Consider the following 16,294-nt stretch of genomic DNA (forward strand, 5'->3'; position numbering starts at 1 on the left):
TGGGCTATTACTGGCAGGAATTTTCAAGAGCCATGAAAGAAGCTGCCTTTTGTTGTCCTTTATATCACTCACTATTTTTAAAATGTCCCTTAGCTTCTTAGAGACTTTTGTGACCCTGAAGTCCCTGGATTCAGTAGTCAGTTCTACCACTTACTCTGACTTCAGAGAAGTTATGTTAATCTCAGAGCCTTTGTGACACGAAAAACTCACTTGTGAAAATGGGGTTATCACTACCCTCACAGCAAAGTCATAAAGAGACAAAGCAGAAAGGGGGAGTGTTTAAGTGCTGGAGAAATGTTAATGTCTCTCTGAGTACACAGAACTATATTGCTCCTTGATATTTTCCACACTGCTACTAATCCGGTACTTGGTTAATGTGCTGAATGAATGAGTCACGACTTCCCTTGTTGAATAGGCATCACTCCTTGAAGGCAGAGTAGGTGAGACATCAGAACAAAATGTTTACATGCTGAGTAATTTACAGAATGAAGCACACTTAGTTCGAACCAGACAAAACCAGACCTTGCCGCAAATGTTCCAATCAGGGTCCTGTGCTGCTACAGTAAGCACCACTGTGCTCAATCCTTTACAGGAATTATCGAATTTCATCTTTACAGCTTCCCACAGAAGGAAGCACAATGTATCATCATTAGCATCACTGGGACAGGGACGTTAAAGCTGAGAGTTGTTAAAGCCCTTACCCACTCACAACTCCTAAACCAATGTGGTTCAGAAAAGGGAGCCCAATAATCCGTTCATATGCCTCCCCAAGGCCACAGCCCGCTTCCAGGTGCCTTCCTCAGCTTAGGATCAAGTACCTTTAGGAGCCCCTTATAAATGTGTAAGTTGATGGATCGGATGCACAGGAATGCTCAACATGAGTCAACCTCCCCAACTAAGTGTTGGAAAATCAGCACCCTAAAAGAATGTCTCTGTCAGTTTGTCACACTGCGGTGGCTTGTGTGTTGCTGTGACGCTGGAAGCCATGCCACTGGCATTTCAAATGCCAGCAGGGTCACCCAAAGTGAGTGGGCTTCAGCAGAGCTTTCAGACTAAGACCAGACTAGGAAAAAGGAACAGGCTGCCTACTTCTGAGGAATGAGCCACTGAAAACCCCACAACAGCGGAACTTTGTCAGGGACAGTGCCAAAAATGAGGCCCTTGGCATTCAAAATACCACTGAGGAGGAGTTGCCTTCCCAAAGTAGAGACAACCACAATGACATGTATGGAGTTAAGCCTTCAAGAGTCAAGCCTTTGGGATGTTCAGCTGCTGATGGGTTGGGGCTCAAAATGAGAACAAACAGCTGTAAACCTCTGCTAATAACTGGATGCACGAGGTACTAATCTAAGCAAACTGGAAGTTGTCAAAGACTAAACAGAACACATAAAGACTGATATCAGAAAGTCATTTCTAGGGATAACAGATTCAGGAGGAATGGCTTTGAATTCACCATCAAAAGGACATTCCGAGATCTATCTTGAGGCACAATGTTGGCTGTACAATGATAATATCTATGTACACAGGAAAGCCAGTCATACCACAATTATTCAAACTTGTGCATCAACCACTAAAGCTAGTGGCACAGAAATAAAAATTTCACCAACATCTTTGTCTGAAACGGATCAACATGCAGTCAAGATACACTGATAATTACTGGCGATTGGAACGCAAAAGCTGAAAATGAGGAGGAAGAACAGTAGCTAAAAACCTGGCCACGGTGAGGGAAATGAAGCTGGGGGTCACATGACAGAATTTTAGAAGACCAACACCTCCTCCATCACAATACCTTTTCAACAACACAAACGGCGACTTTACCCATGGACTCCTCCACCCAGCATACACAGAAATCAAAAGGACTTTGCTTGTGGGAAGAGATGATGGAAAAGCTTAGCATCAGCAGCTGAAACAAACCAGGGGCCGTCTGTGGAACAAACCATCAATTGCTCATATGGGAATTCCAGTTGAAGCTGAAGGAAATGCACACAAGACCCTGAGGTTCAGAAGATAACCCTGCATAGCTCCCACATGAATCTCGAAAGCAACGCCAGGAGAGAAGCTGAACTACATGAAGAATGCAGTATCAGAATTGGTGAAAGGCTTACAAACAACCTGGGATAAGCATCGACACTCTTTCTTTTTTAAATAATTTGTATTGGGGGCACGTACAGCTCTTATCACAATCCATCCATCCATCCATCCATGGTGTCAAGAACATCTGTACAGAGTATGTTGCCACCATCATTTTCAAAGTATTTTCTTTCTACTTGAGCCCTTGGTATCAGCTCCTTCCCCCACTTCCCACAGTTGACACACCCTGGCTTGCTGAAAGCGAGGAGGGCTTGAAGCACTTGCTGGTGAAGATCAAGGATTGCAGCCTTCAGTATGGATTGCAAGTCCAGGTAAAGAAGACCAAAATCCTCACAACTGGGCCAATAGGTAAATGGAGAAAATACTGAAATTGTCAAGGATTTCGTCTTGCTGAGATCCACAATCAATGCTCATGAACACAGCAGTCACGAGATCATAAGCTGCACTGCAATGGTGAATCTGCTGCACAGATCTCTTTAGAGCACTGAAAAGCAAGGATGTTACCGTAAGGACTAGGTTGTGCCTGACCCATTCCATGGTATTTTCGACCGTCTGAACAAGGAAGACCAAAGAATGGAGGCATGTGAATTATGGTCTGGTGAAGAATACTGAAAGTACTATCGACTGCCCATGGGATGGACCAAATCCAGGGGTACATATGGTAGCCAACTAAAAAGGAGGGGAAAAAGAAAATTAAAAGAAATGGGTAGCGGGGGCACAGGGCACTAACCCACCCAAAGGGAGGGTATTGTTTATATCTCCACAGGGAGAGAGGGACCAGACTTCAACCCAGTGCTCCAAGATGTGAATGCAACATACTGGCATAAAGCAGAGAACCAGTAGAGAGGTACACAAAGAAGACCACATGGCTGGCCCTACTACGAGACACGGCATCCTTCACTGATCCACATAGGGGACAACACAGGAGACAGTGTGGGAATTGTGCCTGATCGGACCCCACCACACTGAAACAAAACACTAAGGGCGTGCACCAGAACAGCAAGGGGAACAGAGCAAGGAAGCCCCCAGGGAATACCAAAAATAGACTTTGGGGCCAGGGTGTGGCAGCAGCCCACCAGACTCGACCAGAGAACACTCCTAAAGATGAACAAACAGACCTTGAACTATTTACAGGCTTTTCTCCTTTTTCTGTCATTGGTTTTTCTTTTGTTATTGTTGTTATTTTCTTTTGTTGCTTTGTTTTGCTCTGTCTTGTTTTTTTGTGCATATTATTATCTCTGTAGGTCTATCTAGAGAAGATATGCTGGATTAATAATTTGGAGGAGAAAACAACAGCATCGATGGTTCCGAGGGGCCAAAGGAGATTGGGAGGTGGGGGAAAGTAGGTGTTAACAAACCCAGGGACAAGGAAACAGCAAGTGATCCAAAATCGGTGGCGAGGAGGGTGTAGGAAGCCCTGCAGGGCTTGATCAAGGGCAATGTAACCGAGAAGAATTACTGAAACCCAAATGAAGGCTGAGCATGATAGTGGGACAAGAGGAAAGTACAAGGAAATAGAGGAAAGAACTAGGAGGCAAAGGGCATTTATAGAGGTCTAAATACAGGCATGTACATATGTAAATATATTTATATATGATGATAGGGAAATAGATCTATGGTAAGTGCATATATTTATAGATTTAGTATTAAGGTAGCAAATGGACATTGGACCTCTACTCAAATACTCCCTCAAGGGAAGAACACTGTTGTATTAACCTGACATTCCATGATGCTCACCTTCCCTACATGATCCATCGTTGAAGACAAAGTGGGTGCATAAGTAAATGAGGTGAAGAAAGCTGAATGTGCCTGGCTATCAAAAGATATAGCGTCTGGGATCTTAAAGACTTGAACATCTAGTTAAGAAGCAACAAAGCCCACATGCAAGCAGCACACTAGTCTGTGTGATCATGAGGTGTCGATGGGATCAGGTATCAAAGAGCAAAAAATCTTATCATTGTAAATGAGGAGGAGTGAGGAGTGGAGACCCAAAGCCCATCTGTAGGCAACTGGACATCCCCTGACAGAAGGGTCTCGGGCAGGAGACGAGCCAATCAGGGTGCACACAGTATGGCACCAATGAAACATACAACTTTCCTCTAGTTCTTTAATGCTTCCTTCCCATCACTATCATGACCCCAATTCTACCTAACAAATCTGGCTAGACCAGAGGATGTACACAGGTACAGATAAGAGCTGGAAACCCAGTGAATCCAGGACAGATAAACTACTTAGGACCAGTGGTGAGAGTGGTGGGAAGGTGGGGTAGAAAGGGGGAACAGATCAGGATCTACACATAAGCCCCTCCTTGAGGGACGGACAACAGAAAAGTAGGTGAAGGGAAATGTCAGACAGTGTTGACATGAGAAAATAATAATAATCTATAAATTCTCAAGGGGTCCTGAGGGGGAGGCAGGAGGGAGGGTTAAAAAATGAGAAGCTGATACCAAGGGCTCAAGTAGAAAGCAAATATTTTGAGAATGATGATGGCAACAGATGTACAAATGTGCTTGACACAATAGATTTATGTATGGATTATGAGCCCCCAATAAAATGATTGAAAAAAAAAGTGCCATCAACTGTCAAAAGAACAAACAAATCTATCTTGGAAGAAGTACAGTCAGAGTGCACCTTAGAAGTAAAGATGGTAAGACTTCATCTCACATACTATGGACATGTTATCAGGAGACACCAGTCCCTGGAGAAGGACAGCATGCTTGGAAAAGCAGAGGGGCAGCAAAAGAGAAGGTGGCCTCAACAAGATGGACTGACATAATGGCTGCAATTGTGAAGATGGTTCAGGACCCAGCAACGTTCTGTCCCGTTCATAGGGTCGCTGTGACTCGAACCAACTCGATGGTTTCTAACAACAACACCCCTCAGTGCCATGGGGTTGGTTCTGACCCACAGCGACCTTATCCACATGGAATGAGACATCACCCGGTCCCTATGTTTGAGCCCATGGCTGCAGCCATAGCGTCAATCCACCTCCTCGAGGGCCTTCCTCCTCATGCCCTTCTTCTTTACCCAAACACGATGGTTTGTTTGTTGCTGTGATGCTGGAAACGATGTCACTGGTATTGCAAATGCCAGCAAAATCACCAACGTAAGCAGGTTAGAGCAGGGCTTCCAGACTCAGAAAATACAATGAAGAAGGATTTGGCCCCCACTGTGGTAGGAGTAGTCACCGAAAACCTTATGCATCGCTCCTGAACATCAGCAACAGAACCTAACTTTCTTCAGCGATTATGCTTCTCAGAACTGGAAATGTTACATAACTGCTTTAAAGCCAGTCATTTTTTTAACAAGGAAATATTACCCCAAACTCTTAAACAAATGGGGGAAGTTCAGGGGAATCAGTAAATAAAAAAAAGAATTAGGTCAAGATTTCTCAAAATAGGTGTTACCTCCATTGGAGATATCACTATTGCGAAGGAAGATTATCTACTGCTCATACTCGTTTGACACCTCCCAGAGGCACCAACATAGTGAGTGCCCGATACAGTACATATCCAATAAATGTATGTGAATGAATGATGGGGATTTGCCGATTTCTGCTCACACATAGAAAGCTGGAGAAAATACTTTATCAAAGAAGATTTCTAGAATGGACAGCCCTCAATGAAGGTCAGTGCTCGTCTACTAGAACTCAAAGGAGCAATGTGGATGGTGTCCAGCTATCAGAAAAATAGCATCTAGGGTCTTAAGGACCTGTCTTAAAGCCAGCAGCCATCTATGTGACATGTCCACATGGAAGAAGCGTAACAGTCTCTGTGATCCAAGGATTGTAAATAATAAAATCCAAATCAAATCCTTAGCACCCAGTTTGCAGAAGGCTACGGATGACACTGAAAGCCCAAAATCTATTTGCTGGGTACTCACATGAATTAAGCCTCTGATGAATGCCCTCTGACCATTGACCAGTGATGGGACTAGTCTTGCTATCACATAGAGTGCGTTGGAAAGTACACTAATGCAGATGTAGTTAAAATTTAACACCTTAGCATTTGTTCTCCCTTTGACCCATTTTAAATTTGTTCTAGTTTTTATTATTCCTGCTTTCTTTTTGATTGAGGCTTTTCTCTGGTTTATTTTGGTGTTATTGTTGAGGTTTTTATTTGGTTTTGGTTTTGTATATTTTCCTTTATATGAAATTCTTACTCACTGAAAAATCAAAATCAAACTCACTGATGACAAGTCAATGCTCACTCATAGAGACCCACTGTGGGTATCCAAGGTTCTACTGTTTACAGGAGTAGAAAGCCCAGTCTTTCTCCCGTGGAGCTGCTGGTGGTTCTGAACTGAGGACCATGCAGACTGCAGCCCAACACATAACCACTATACCACCAGGGCTCCCATATGATATCCAGGATAGGTAAATCTATAGAGACAGTAATGGGGTTAATGGTTTCTTTTCGTCATGACAGGAGAGGCTCGGAGCAAACGAGGAGCCAATAAGTACAGGAAAAAGAAAGAAGAAAATGGTCTAAAATTGAATGTGGTCATGATTGTACAATTCTTTTTAATGTTTAAACCAATGATTTGTATATGTGAATTTTATGTTGATAACTTAAAAATTAAAAAATAAACCAGGAAAGAAGAATAAAAACAGGAGCAACCTAGAGCCAGAAAACCTAGTCTGACGCTTAGCTTGGCCACTAACAAAACCAGGATCCTTATCAGCGATCGGCATAAGGGAATAATTGTCCTATCCTCTCATTATCAGCAGGCATGTTTATAATATTAAAGTTTTGCTTTCGTTTTTACGTAGTTGGTAAAAGCACATAAATTAAGTTGAAAAACAACCCACGGCTGAGTCCATTCTGATTCACTGCAACTCTTATCTATCGGACAAAACAGCACTTCCCAGGGTTTCCTCGGCTGCACATCCTGAGGAAAGCAAGCCCTCTGCTCTTTCTCCTGTGGAGCAGCAGGTAGACTCAAACAGCAGACCCTCTAGTTAACAGTCTAATGCTTAACCCATTGCCCCACTAGCAATCATTCCACATTAATTAGATTTCATAAAATCTCATCAATACACCTTTTTAGCTAAGGTTGAATGAGCTAAAGTTGCCACCAAACCCAATGCCATCGAATTGAAAGGCTCTCTACGCAGAGTTTCCGAGAATGTCAATCTTCCTGGGAGCAAAGAGCCTTCCTTATTTTCCCTGAGGAGCCACTGGTGGCTCTGACCCATTGACTTGGTAGTTAGTCGGCCAAAGCTTAAGCCACAGTCCCACCAGGGCTCTTTAAGACTGAGCTAAAGACAGCTAAAATTCTCTGAAAGGAAAGCATGAAAACCAATGAGTAAGGTTGACAATATTTAACCAATCAAGGCAAAAGTTTTCTAAGATTTTAATGACACCAAACAATACTTGACAAAACAATGCTTTCCTTCCAGCAGATCTTAAGGAGAACCAGCAGAACACCCTGGCTAAAAATAATTAAATGAAACTAGCACTTTGTCAAGTATGTTGTAGAATATATGTTTACAAATCAAGCACATGTCCCAAGCCACCTCCACTAGTTATGTTTGCGGTCAGTCTGGCAAATATGGCAAGTATGTCAAGCACCTGATTAAAAAATAAAAGCAATCCAGACAAGATTCTGCTTCCTGCCTTCAAGAAGTGCATGATCCAGTCAGAACTTAACTTGTGTCTTTTAAAATTCACCTGAGAGTGCCTGTGCAGAGAGGTATGACTGCTAAGAAAGCTTTAAAAAATGTTCCTGGGCCTTGCCCAAGGTCCACAGAGCTATCTAGCCATCCATTTCAGAAACCTCTGCCACGCACACCACACAAGGCACCTCTGAGGAGCAACTGGCAGGTGCTTCAGAGACTACTAGAGGGGCCAACTGGGTGAGGGACGGCAGGGGGAACTGCTTATCAGGGTCCTAGGCCATTTCCACGGGAGTAGTCTCAATGACCACGGACCTGCTGCTTCTGATCATGATGCGCTATTACAATGGCAAGGTGGCAGCAGAGGTCTTCAAAATTCAAGAGAGGGGGAGAGAACCACCATCAGCACCAGCCCGAAGCCAATTCCTATGTGGCAGAGGTCAAACATACCTCCACCCTGCCACCTTTTCACCAATTCTGATAGTAGCCATCCTTCCCTACTTCTTTGCTCGGTTCTATGGTTCCGTACAAGGGCCACACAGAAGTCACGGGCAATACTCACGATTATAGGGCTTACTAGGGAAGTGACAGTCTACGTATGTAAGATCTGGAATAACTCAGGACACAAGTTCAAGTTATTTAAGCCAGGTCAGCTTCTTGGCCATGTCTTCAGGGTGCAGGTCTCTGCCCAGCCTCTGCAACAGGGAAGTGTTTGTAACACACAACGTGTTATAAAGCTTTTTAGTCCCATAAGTGTTGGGGGCACTCTACCCTGCCAGGAAACCTCCAACTGGAAAGTCTTCAAAGAAAGCCACAGCGCAGCCTCCTGCCAGGTTGGCCTCCTTGACTCACTGCCCTAAGCTCTCTGCATCCATTTGCAGGTCCCCAGATGGGTTAAGCTGCTGGTCTGACCATGTCCAGGGATGTGAGGAGCTCATTTGTGACAGATGTAGTTAGGTTAAAATGTAACATCATTTGATCTTCCTCTGCCTCAGTTTACAGTTGTTTCTTTTTTAATATTTCCTGCTCTTTTTGATTGAGGTCTTCCTCTGTTTTGTTTTGTAATTGTTGTCGTGTTTGGGGGGGTTTTTTTGGGTATGATTTTCTGTTTATGAAATCTAGGACAGGTAAACCTATAGAAACAGGAACTAGATTAATAATTACCTAGAGGCATGGCAGTAACTAGATTGATAATTACCTAGAGGTTGGGGGAAAATGGGGAATTAACAACAATGAATAGAAGAAAATGTTCTGAAATTGAGTGTGGTGATGATTATACAACTCTTCTTAATATGCCTAAATGATTAAATTGTATGACATGTGAATCAGAAGCCAATAAAACTTTTTTTTAAAAAAGCTATCTAGGACATTGGGCCTCCACTCAAGTACTCCCTCAATGAAAGAACATTTTGTTCTACTAACCCGGCACTCGGTGACGCTCACCTTCCCTGACATGATCCCTGAAGACAAAATGAGTGCATATGCAAATGTGGTGAAGAAAGCTGATGGTGCCCAGCTATCAAAAGACATAGTATCTGGGGTTTTAAAGGCTTGAAGATACACAAACGGCCATCTAGCTGAGAAGCAACAAAGCCCACAAGGAGGAAGCACATCAGCCTGTGCGATCATGAGGCATCAATAGGATCAGGTATCAGGCATCAAAGACCAAAAAAAAACCCCTCAAAAAAAATCATCGATGTGAATGAGCGGGAGGGCAAAATGGAGACCCAAAGCCCATCAGTAGTCAATTGGACATCCTCTCATAGAAGGGTCACAAGGAAGAGATGAGCCAGTCAAGGTGCAGTAAAGCACCAACAAAACACACAACTTTTATCTAATTCTTTAATGCTTCCACCCCACCCACTATCATGACCCTAATTCTACCTTACAAATCTGGCTAGATCAGAACATGTACACTGGTCCAGATAAGAGCTCACAACACAGGGAATCCAGGACAGATAAACCCCTCAGGACCAACAATGAGAGTAGTGTAGCGATACTAGGAGGGTAAGGGAAGGGGGGGAGGGTTGTAAGGGAGAACCAATCACAATGAAAAATGGGTGCAGGGAGACAGCAGTCAGTGTAAGACATGAAAAAAAATTATTAAGGGTTCATGAGGGAGGAAAAAAATGAGGAGGCTGATACCAAGGGCTCATGTAGAAAGAACATGTTTTGAAAATGATGATGGCAACCTATGTACAGATGTGCTTGATACAATGGATATATGCATGGATTGTGATAAGAGCTGTAAGAGCCCCCAATAAAATGATAAAAAATTAATTTAAAAAAATAATAAAAAGGCTATCTATAATACTGCATTTGTGTCATTAGGCCAGATGAGGGGCAAGAGACTACCATTCAGGTGCTTTGCTCCCACTGACCAACGAAATACACGGCTGGACGCATGTCTAGCAGATGTGAAAAGGAGGGAAGCACGGTCCATGATCGCCACATAGCATTTAGGCTTTCATCTTAGAAACATGAGCCAGACGCCCCTTTGTTCTCTACTGTTTAAAAACTACATTTCTACGTCACTAAGAACATGCTAAGAAGCCCTGGCAATATTGTGAGAAGGGTACTGGTCTGCTAACCGCAAGGTCAGTGGTTCAAGCTCACCAGCTACTCTTGGAAGAAAGATGAGATTTATCTCCCCTGTAAAGATTTAGTCTCAGCAGCCCTATATAGAGTTGCTACAAGTTAGAATCAATTCAATGGCAATGGATTTTACTTTTGGAAGAACATGCTGAATCAACTTGCATAAAGTTACAGCTTTGGTAGTCCTCCTCTGTCCACAGGGTTCCTATAAATCAGGACCAGCTTGAGGACGGTTGGTTTTGTTGAGAACACTAAGTAGAGTCCCTCAGTGGTGCAAACAATTAATGTGCTTGGCTGCTAACCAAAAGGTTGGAGGTTCCAGTTCACCCAGAGGTGCTTTGGAAGAAAGACCTGATGACCAACTTCTGAAACATCAGCCAGATTCTTTGGAGTAGCTCACTCTTAAGTTACTTCAAGGGGCAGCCTGGACTCTATGAACATGTACATGGTGATAAATATAACCCACTTTCAAAATGGACAAAGGATCTGCCTAGACAGTACTTGGAAGAAGATATACAAATGGTCAATAAGCGCATGAAAAAGGTTCAACATCATCACTCATCAATGAAATAATTGTAAATAAAATCACAGCTAGCTATCAATTTGAGTGCATCGAAGATGGACATAAAACAGACAAAACAGCAAGTGTTGGCAAGGATGCTGAGAAATGGGAACCCTGATGCACGGCTGGAGATAACGTCAAATGATACAGACACCATAAAGAGCCGTTCAGTGCGCCTCAGAAATTGCTATGGTGACTCAGAATTCCGCTCCTAGCTATGTACCCAAGAAAATGGAAATGATGTGTTCAAACAAAATCTTGTGTGTGAACATTAAACATAGCAACATTATTCAAAGTTGTTTCCAAAGGTAGAAGCAGCCCAAATGACCATCAACTAACAGATACAAAGTGCTATATTCCTACCATGGATTATCATTCCACCATAAACAGGAAGGGAGTTTTGATATATGAAGGGCTTTCAAAAAGCTCGTGGGAAAATTCCATTATCTTTCATTCCATTTCCACGATCTTTTTGAAGCCCCTATATGCATAAGCCTGCTTAGAAACAAACAAACACGTGTGTCTGGCAGGGAAGGGAGGAAGGGGAGTGACAGTTCATGGTCAGGGCGCTTGTCTGGGTGCGTGGTAATGCTGCACAGCCGTGTGAATACAATGCACACCACTGGATTACACACAGGGAGTTCTACAACGTAGGAAGGACGTCTCAATTTTCAAACACCGAAAGACGCTCTTCAAAATAACTGTCCAGCACACTCTAAAAGTGTTACGTCATAGAAGACAATAAAAATAAGAAAAAGGTTTGACTAGGCAATGAAGATGTGGAAATTAAATATGATGTGAAAACTTCAGGATGGGGGAGTGTGTATAGTTTTCCCAGAACTTAGTTTTCTACCAGAGAACCACTTTTGTTCTCCAGCAATTCTTCAAATTAGGACCCAAAGAACACACTTATAAAAATCTTAGTTTAGGCACTTCTTTTAAAGGGAATTTTCAGATGGAAAAATGTCAAAACACTTATCTCCTAGCTTCCAAATTAGGATAATTTTACCCAGCTCTTGAATAATATCTGAACAAGCATTTCACAACTATTTTTAATCTAGGGAAACACAATTAAGTAAAGGCAAGCAGAAAGTTTTGGCAAAATCCAATTTTTTTTGGAGGGAGGAGGGGGGCGGGACTGGAACGGGCAGGTACGTCAGCAGTATTGGGTCATAAGATTCTTTGCATCACGGGTCAATTTTTATATTCTGATCATTCAGACAGGTTTTTAAAAAAATAGTCATCTACTTGGAATTCTGTTAACACAAAATAAGGAGCTTTGATGGCTGATTAGAAGACAAAATGTTTTTTAAAAACTTATCCTGTAAGTATTATTTGCAGATTACCTATCAGGAAGATGAACCAGCAACTCCACAAAATGACTGGTTTTATTTGTGGGCGAACATGTTAGCCAACAGAGGGCAAAAATTCTCTCCATCAGCAGCACATCTTTACACCAAGCACTGCTGGTTCTCACTGGATTAAAGATGGATTTGTGTCTGAGAGAGAGGCTGGCCTCAACCACTTCAATGTCCCTTTCTTTTTTTTGTTTTTGTTAGAAATACACGTGTTTGGTGAGCAAGGTCAATGTCACTTTCAACGGAGGCTTCTCAACTCTAATCCAGAGAATTCTCTGGCTTTACCTGATCAAGCACAACATATTAAGGAGGCACTTCCAAAGTGTCCTAAGAAATTAAACTATTACATCATGAGGAAGGGAATCCTGCTTAGTTATTTGTCCAGCAAATATTTAAGGAGCCCCACGTGATGCTGAGGAGTACTTGGCTGCTCACCAAAAGGCCAGCAGTGTGAATCAACTAGTTATTCCACAGAAGCCAGACATGGCAGTTTGCTTCCCTAAGATCATAGCTTTGGAAATCATAGGGACAGAGTATTACTACTCTGACCTACAGGGCTACTACGAAGGAATCAACGCAATGGCAATGGGTTTGGTTACAAGTAAGAGGTAATTGGGTCATTCTAAAGCCACTGCAAAGAAGAAAGATGCATAGGATTAACGCATAAGACCAGATCCACGGGCTTTATTTACTCCAAGGGTTGGAGGGGGAAGGGGGTGTCATTCAAGAAAAAGAAGCAGAAAAAGGAAGTCACCTTTAATTTGAGTATAGAGTGGGCACCAGAAAGTCAAAATCACTACAGGCAGCCTTGAATCACAAACAAGTTCTATTCCTAAGTCTTCCTTCAAGGTGAATTTGTACAGAATTTGAAAAATCGTTCGGCATGGTTCAACAATGTCAGTCAAATATTTGTCTTCATATCCAGTACTATAGTATACCTTTCAATGCAAAGATTAAAGAAAGCCTTCCAGACACACTATAGGAGCCATACATAAAAATAATCATCTTTCGACACACATCACAAAGCAGCACCTATCTGTTATTACACACCACTTCAAATACCTTGAGTTTTTTTTAATTGTCTTTACGGGGTTAGTTCATAATATAGGTTGTTCATATGCCTGATGTTTGTACAAGGGGGACTGCCTGTACTCAGCATCGGAGGCTTTCAAGTTGGAAGGAACCTTCATCTAATACCTATACATCTCCCTGGACAGGACGCCCACGCACTGTCTGTTGAGGCAATCCATTCCACTGATGGTCTCTCCTGGGAGTTCTTCCACCTTGTCCTTCCTCTTTCAGGACCCTCAAAAAAGGAGGGGAAGCTCCCTTTTCTATAAAAATTATTTGAATTTTGAAGAGAGTTCCTTCTTCTAGTGTTCTTTTCTGGGCTACCTACTACAATTTTTCATCATGAAGAAGGGCTAACTACTGGTCCACCCTCACCTCAGTTACTGATATAATTAGGTTCCAAAGTCCAGGTCATAGTGTGACTATGGGGAATAACCACATCAGCCTCCATCATTACATAACTGCCAAATGACAGCACTGTATAACTAGTTATATCATTACATAGCGGACAAAACCATTCAAGTTAACACTTGACCTTAAGCATCACAGGCAGCAGCATGACTCTCATCTTACACATGAGCATTCGTTACTGCATGGCATGAGGGGGTACCTAAAAGAAATTGGAAAAATCTTCGCTAGGCGGAGCTTCATGCAGTTTTTCCCACTAGGCAAGAATCTAGCAACTCGCTCTGAGTTAGTACACCCAATGGCATCTCCAGGGAAGGTTCTTTCTGGTCACAGTGAACTTTTTTGTAAAAGCAGTTTTACTTGAACCTCGTTTTGGGGGATGGCTGATTTAAAAGAACAGCGTGTGGCTATGAAGTTTTGTTTCCTGCTCAGGAAAAATGCCACAATAACTGCTATGATGTTGAACACAGCTTATAAGGACAACACTACGGGAAAAATTTAAGTGTATAAGTGGTTTTTTCTCATTCCAAAAAAGGTGAAATGTTGATTGATGACAAACCTCATTCTGGACATCTGTCAACTTCCCAAACGGATGAAAATGTCAACAAAATGTGTGCACTTGTGCTTGAAGACCGATCACAGACCACTGAAGAGCTGGGGACGTTATCTGGACTACCCTAGAGCTGGTTCAGCAAATACTAACGGAAGATTTGAGAATGAGAAGGGTCACTGCAAAATCTGAGCCTCAGGTTCTGACTGATCATGAAAAACAGCATCGCCGGGAAACATCCAGGCTTTGAAAGAACAGCTCTGAAGCGACCCAGACTTTTTTCCTACGGTCATTACTGGTGGTGAGACATGGCGCTATCCTTGCGGCACGGTGCTTACGACCCCGAAAGCAAACATCAATCAAGCAAACCGGTGGAAGATGCCATTGTCACCTTACCCCCAAAACTCATCAGAGTGGATCAAAGATCATGGCAATGCTCATTTGTTTTCTGATGTGTGGAGGGCAGTGCATTTGGAATTCGTTCCACAAGGTCAGACTGTTAATCAAGTTTTCTATTCAGAGGTTCTGAAAAATTGCCTAACAGAGTGCAACCAAAAAGGCCTGATTTGCGGCAGACGGGGGACTGGTTTTGCTGCCACAACAATGCACCTGCTCACAGCCATCTCAGTGCACCAGTTTTTAGCCAAAACTGCATGCCTCTTGTCACACGCACCTTACTCACATGACCACACTCTGTGACTTCTTTTTGTTTCCATGAATGCAGTGAGCCATGGAAAGACAGTGATCAGAAGAGGTGAAGAAAAAAACCCGGAGGTGTTGTCAACCATCCCAACAGATAAATTTGCAAAATGTTTCCAAGAATGGAATTGCAGATTTGGCAAATGTATTACATGTAATAAGCAAGTATTCTGAAGGTGATAAGGTTGTTTTGTTAAAAAAAATTTTTTTAATACATACCATAGCTTTGATGAAACAATCCCGATTTTCTGGGTACCCCACCCCCAATATGTTAAAAAAAAAAGCTGGCTATTTTTACTCTTGATGAAAATGTGGAATGCCCTACACAGAGATAGTCAATCAGGGAGGGTAGGAGAGGAGCCCAACCGCAGGAAAGCTGTTAAGATCAGTGGGGGTTGAAACATCAGCACCGTACCTTAGACTTTCTACCCCGATTCCAAATCAGAGCTCTGCTGTGAGACCCAGGCGACATTTTAAAGCATGCCTCCTTAGGAATTTCTACACAGATGGTGCCAGGCCACCGAACCTCGTTTACAAACAAGCGGAGGCCGAGTCTCGGAAAGAGATTTGGACCGGAACATACCTCTGTGGTTCTCAAGTCTAAGCAGCGACGTCTCTGACTCCCAGCCCAACTCCCTTCCCCCCGCGACCTAAACTCGCCTCGATCTTGTGGCAGATGTTGAAAGCACCCCAAGTGTGTTCAAAGGCGGACCGGGACGGGACGGGACTGGCCAGGCGCACTGAGCGGGTCAGACGAAGTCCGTCCGGAAGGCAGTCCCTCCCCTTCAGTTGCCCAGTCTGTATCCACCACCACCTCCACCACCCCCAGCCCCGATTTCCGTCCGAGGCGGAGGGCCCGGGGCTGGTGGTCTCGGGGTGCCCGGCTCAGGTGCGGCAGCCCGCGGGCTCGTCCCAGTCCCCCAGATGCCAGCTCCGCCGCCCCCGGCCCTCGCGTACCTTCTCCGCCGCAGCCTATCCACCGCTCCGCCGACCTGCGAGTCCCGCCGCCACGGAGTGGCTCTGGCCAAGCTCGTCGACCCACCTCCGCGGACACCAGTCACCTGACGCGGAGCCGCCCCTCTCCGGGACTTCCGGTCCCGACCGGAAATGGCTGGTCCGCCACCCTGTTCGGCCGCCCACGCCCGGGCTCTAAAGTTCCGCCTGCGCGCGGACAGCGGCCTGTTCGTGTTGGGAAGGACCAGGGTTAAGGCTTCTTGGGGGAAAGGCTGATTCCCGAGCTGGGCCAAAGAAATACCGGATGAGCTTGTTACACCAGCCTGGAAGGAAGTGCTGTGAGAATAACAGAAATATGTCGAAGGGCTCCAACTCAAAGAGGATCCTTC

At 43.8% G+C, this 16,294-nt stretch overlaps 1 protein-coding gene across 1 annotated transcript in view; it reads right to left on the minus strand.

Annotated features, from left to right (window-relative positions):
* RNF185 (ring finger protein 185) overlaps positions 1-16,040 on the minus strand; it is a 44,436-nt gene extending 28,396 nt beyond the window's left edge. The window contains exon 1 of the mRNA XM_075533656.1: positions 15,909-16,040. The gene's annotated coding sequence lies outside the window, so the exon portion shown is untranslated. The remainder of the gene's footprint in view (positions 1-15,908) is intronic.
* Positions 16,041-16,294: the final 254 nt, after the last annotated feature.

Source organism: Tenrec ecaudatus, chromosome 16 (genome assembly GCF_050624435.1).
Source record: "Tenrec ecaudatus isolate mTenEca1 chromosome 16, mTenEca1.hap1, whole genome shotgun sequence".
NCBI classification, from domain to species: domain Eukaryota; kingdom Metazoa; phylum Chordata; class Mammalia; order Afrosoricida; family Tenrecidae; genus Tenrec; species Tenrec ecaudatus.